Below are 6,000 nucleotides of genomic sequence, written 5' to 3' on the forward strand. Positions count from 1 at the left end.
TATAAACCACTGACAAAGTTTGAGTTTGCTATTCACAAGAAGCATTGCCTAATGTGAACCATGCCTCGAACAAAAGAGATCTCAGAAGACCTAAGATTAAGAATTGTTGACTTGCATAAAGCTGGAAAGGGTTACAAAAGTATCTCTAAAAGCCTTGATGTTCATCAGTCCACGGTAAGACAAATTGTCTATAAATGGAGAAAGTTGAGCCCTGTTGCTACTCTCCCTAGGAGTGGCCATCCTGCAAAGATGACTGCAAGAGCACAGCTCAGAATGCTCAATGAGGTTAAGAAGAATCCTAGAGTGTCAGCTAAAGACTTACAGAAATCTCTGGAACATGCTAGCATCTCTGTTGATGAGTCTACGATACGTAAAACACTAAATAAGAATGGTGTTCATGGGAGGATACCACGGAAGAAGCCACTGCTGTCCAAAAAAAACATTGCTGCATGTCTGAAGTTTGCAAAAGTGCACCTGGATGTTCCACAGCGGTACTGGAAAAATATTCTGTGGACAGATGAAACTACAGTTGAGTTGTTTGGAAGGAACACACAACACTATGTGTGGAGAAGAAAAGGCACAGCACATCAACATCAAAACCTCATCCCAACTGTAAAGCATGGTGGAGGGAGCATCATGGTTTGGGGCTGCTTTGCTGCCTCAGGGCCTGGACCGCTTGCTATCATCGACGGAAAAATTAATTCCCAAGTTTATCAAGACATTTTGTAGGAGAATGTAAAGCTATCTGTCTGCCAAATGAAGCTCAACAGAATTTGGGTGATGCAACAGGACAATGACCCAAAACACAGAAGTAAATCAACAACAGAATGGCTTCAATAGAAGAAAATACACCTTCTGGTGTGAGTCCTGACCTCAACCCGATTGAGATGCTGTGGCATGACCTCAAGAGACCAGTTCACACCAGACATCCCAAGAATATTGCTGAACTGAAACAGTTTTGTAAAGAGGAATGGTCCAAAAGTCCTCCTGACCGTGGTGCAGGTCTGATCCGCAACTACAGAAAACTTTGGTTGAGGTTATTGCTGCCAAAGGAGGGTCAACCAGTTATTAAATCCAAGGGTTCACATACTTTTCCCACCCTGCACTGTGAATGTTTACACGGTGTGTTCAGAGACATGAAAACGTATAATTGTTTGTGTGTTATTATTTTAAGCAGACTGTGTTTGTCTATTGTTGTGTCTTAGATGAAGATCAGATCAAATTGTATTACCAATTTATGCAGAAATCCATACTTTTTCTTGCCACTGTAGAAATGCTACCAAATATATTTATTGAAACTTGATACAAATGACGGAGTCTCCCATGATTCATCAAACCTTATTTTGAAAGGAAGCAAAGTACTTTAAGCATATGTTTTCATTTCAGTCTCCTCCATCTCCCCTTAACAAAGTTAATTGTAAAGATGTTTTTCCTATTAATAATGTGAACTTAACATCTGTACAGAAAGACTAATGTGAAGAATAAATGACAGAGGAACTTCTTGATGCAATTAAAGCTTTTAAGTCTGGAAAAACTCCAGGGCTGGATGGCATACCAGTTGAGGTATACCAAACCTTGTTTGATGTACTCAGAGGACCGTTATAATAATGTTTTAACCACTCCTATATAAATGGTAGATTATCAGATACTCAACAAGAAGGTCTGATTTCATTATTACTGAAACAGGACCCAAGTGGTAAATATAAAGATCCAGTCCATTTAAAACATTCGAGGCCCCTTACACTTCATTGTTGTGATCATTGACGTCACCAGACCCAGGCTTTTGGGGCTTCAGCCCCGAGTCTTTGCCCTGCTGGGATGGTGTAAAACAAGCTAGGCTCCACTGCATTACACACTGCAATGGATACTCCAAACATGAGCCCTGTCCTGCCCTGCCTTTTTAGTGCTGCCTAAAAACAGCATTTCTGTGTACAGTGGCACTTTAGGAGACGGAGTCAAAGTGGTTTCCCAAAGTCATTTTTGATTCATCCAAAACAATTATATTTTAACTAACATGAGGGACTACCCAGTCTCGCTAGCAGTGCTGCTTCATTAGAAACCTAGCAAAATGAACAGGGTTTTGACAGTACAGTTATTGATTAGCTATCTGGAAACTGAATCCAACTTCTGGAGCTCTGTTCACCACCAGACAAAGTATCACTACGAACCAATTACAGTCTAATCAAGTACTGTCCAAATTATGCTAAAAGTTACTAATAAAGATAGCTAGCTAACTTATGGCTGACATGACGTTAGCTACTTTTGGCAACGTCAGCTCAATTAGCTAGCTATCTATTGAAAAAACTAAGCTGGATAGCTGAGTTTAAAAAAAATCTTATGTATAGAAGTTGGACATACAGAATTGAAGATGCAGCTCAGCAAACATAGAGATGGTTGTAAGTAAGTGAATATATTGTGTGTCTGTGTTTACAATACAGGTAGTATCTACAGTTGAAGTCGGAAGTTTACATACACCTTAGCCAAACACATTTAAACTCAGTTTTTCACAATTCCTGACATTTAATCATAGTCAGAATTCCTTGTCTTTAGGTCAGTTAGGATCACCACTATATTTTAAGAATGTGAAATGTCAGAATAATAGTAGAGAGAATTATTTAGTTCAGCTTTTATTTCTTTCATCACATTTCCATTGGGTCAGAAGTTTACATACACTCAATTAGTATTTGGTAGCATTTCATTTAAATTGTTTATCTTGGGTCAAATGTTTTGGGTAGCCTTCCAAGAGCGTCCCACAATAAGTTGGGTGAATTTTGGCCCATTCCTCCTGACAGAGCTGGTGTAACCGAGTCAGGTTTATAGGCCTCCTTGCTCGCACACACTTTTTCAGTTCTGCCCACACATTTTCTATAGGATTCAGGTCAGGGCTTTGTGATGGCCACTCCAATACCTTGACTTTGTGTCCTTAAGCCATTTTGCCACAACTTTGGAAGTATGCTTGGGGTCATTGTCCATTTGGAAGACCCATTTGCGACCAAGCTTTAACTTCCTGACAGAGGTCTTGAGATGTTGCTTCAATATATCCACATGATTTTCCTCTCTCATGATGCCATCTATTTTGTGAAGTGCACCAGTCCCTCCTGCAGCAAAGCACCCCCACAACATGATGCTGCCACCCCCCTGCTTCACGGTTGGGATGGTGTTCTTCAGCTTGCAAGCATCCCCCTTTCTCCTCTAAGCATAACAATGGTCATTATGGCCAAACAGTTCTATTTTTGTTTCATCAGACCAGAGGACATTTCTCCAAAAAGTACGATCTTTGTCCCCATGTGCAGTTGCAAACCGTAGTCTGGCTTTTTACTGGCGGTTTTGGAGCAGTGGCTTCTTCCTTGCTGAGCGGCCTTTCAGGTTATGTCGATATAGAACTTGTTTTACTGTGGATATAGATACTTTTGCACCTGTTTCCTCCAGCATCTTCACAGGGTCCTTTGCTGTTGTTCTGGGATTGATTTGCACTTTTCACACCAAAGTATGTCAATCTCTAGGAGACAGAACGCGTCTCCTTCCTGAGCGGTATGACGGCTGCATGGTCCCATAGTGTTTATACTTGCGTACTATTGTTTGTACAGATGAACGTGGTACCTTCAGGCGTTTGGAAATTGCTCCCAAGGATGAACCAGACTTGTGGAGGTCTACCATTTTTTTTGAGGTCTTGGCTGATTTATTTTGATTTTCCCATGATGTCAAGCAAAGAGGCACTGAGTTTGAAGGTAGGCCTTGAAATACATCCACAGCTACACCTCCAATTGACTCAAATTATGTCAATTAGCCTATCAGAAGCTTCTAAAGCCATGACACATTTTTTCTGGAGTTTTCCAAGCTGTTTAAAGGCACAGTCAACTTAGTATATGTAAACTTCTGACCCACTAGAATTGTGATACAGTGAATTATAAGTGAAATAATCTGTCTGTAAACAATTGTTGGAAAAAGTACTTGTGTCATGCACAAAGTAGATGTCATAACCGACTTGTCAAAACTATAGTTTTTTAACAAGAAATTTGTGGAGTGGTTGAAAAACAAGTTTTAATGACTCCAACCTAAGTGTATGTAAACTTCCGACTTCAACTGTAGCTACATAGATGGGTTGGCTGACAACGTCACGAAAACAATGTGCGTGCTTCCATGGTGCCTAAATCAGCCTGTTGTGATTCTGGCTGGCACTGCCATGTGGGGAATAAGTGGCTTATTTTTATTTCAAGTTTCATCATGTTATTAATACCATGTCTTGTTTTGAGGTGTTTTGACTGATTTCATGTCAATGCAAATATGGCAAAAATTTGCTAGCTACTGTAGCTAACCAACAACTGTAATGATGTATTTGAAGCAAGTGGTCATTCTGCAAATGTATTTGATTTCGATAAACATTGGAGATGAAATATAGCTTACATGTTAACAATCTAAGCCAACCTCATCTGTTTTGCCCCATGGTTGCACATATTTTGATTTTGTAGCTAAAGCGACAGAGAGAGAACACAGGTATTGTGGTTAGTGTGAAGGGTAAGACAGTTGAATGTTAATCAGGTTTAAGATTGAGTGAACTGCTAATATCATTAAGGAACAGCTCAATTCAGGTAAACATAATTTGCCTGTTGTTCATATTGTGTGTGTGTGTGTGTGTGTGTGTGTGTGTGTGTGTGTGTGTGTGTGTGTGTGTGTGTGTGTGTGTGTGTGTGTGTGTGTGTGTGTGTGTGTGTGTGTGTGTGTGTGTGTGTGTGTGTGTGTGTGTGTGTGTGTGTGTGTATATTGCTTCTGTTTGTGTTTGTCTGTTCAGGATTCTCCATATTGCTACGGCACTCAACCTCAGGAGGCTGAAGAAATTCGGCTTGTCACCAAAAGCACTCACAAACTTCTACAGATGCACAATCGAGAGCATCCTGTCGGGCTGTATCACCGCCTGGTACGGCAACTGCTCCGCCCACAACCGTAAGGCTCTCCAGAGGGTAGTGAGGTCTGCACAACGCATCACCGGGGGCAAACTACCTGCCCTCCAGGACACCTACACCACCCGATGTCACAGGAAGGCCATAAAGATCATCAAGGACAACAACCACCCGAGCCACTGCCTGTTCACCCCGCTATCATCCAGAAGGCGAGGTCAGTACAGGTGCATCAAAGCAGGGACCGAGAGACTGAAAAACAGCTTCTATCTCAAGGCCATCAGACTGTTAAACAGCCACCACTAACATTTAGTGGCCGCTGCCAACATACTGACTCAACTCCAGCCACTTTAATAATGGGAATTGATGGAAATTATGTAAAAATGTATCACTAGCCACTTTAAACAATGCCACTTAATATAATGTTTACATACCCTACATTACTCATCTCATATGTATATGTATATACTGTACTGTATATCATCCACTGCATCTTGCCATCTTTATGTAATACATGTATCACTAGCCACTTTAAACTATGCCACTTTATGTTTACATACCCTACATTACTCATCTCATATGTATAGACTGTACACTATACCATCTACTGCATCTTGCCTATGCCGTTCTGTACCATCACTCATTCATATATCTTTATGTACATATTCTTTATCCCTTTACACTTGTGTGTATAAGGTAGTAGTTGTGGAATTGTTAGGTTAGATTACTTGTTGGTTATTACTGCATTGTCGGAACTAGAAGCACAAGCATTTCGCTAACCTCGCATTTACATCTGCTAACCATGTGTATGTGACAAATAAAATTTGATTTGATTTGATTATATATACTGAAATCATGTGACACTTAGATTGCACACAGGTGGAATTTATTTAACTTATTATGTGACTTCTGAAGGTAATTAACATCTGCTAACCATGTGTATGTGACAAATAAAATTTGATTTGATTTGATCTCTAATAGAATAGGAGATCCAGGGAAGCATAACTTCCGACAGCAAAGAAGAGAGGGGAGCAGACAGGTCAGAGCGAGAACACAGGAGAACAAAGAGCGAGGGGAGGCCCACACAAGACAAACATGGCATATT

Source organism: Salvelinus namaycush, chromosome 29 (genome assembly GCF_016432855.1).
Source record: "Salvelinus namaycush isolate Seneca chromosome 29, SaNama_1.0, whole genome shotgun sequence".
NCBI lineage: Eukaryota > Metazoa > Chordata > Actinopteri > Salmoniformes > Salmonidae > Salvelinus > Salvelinus namaycush.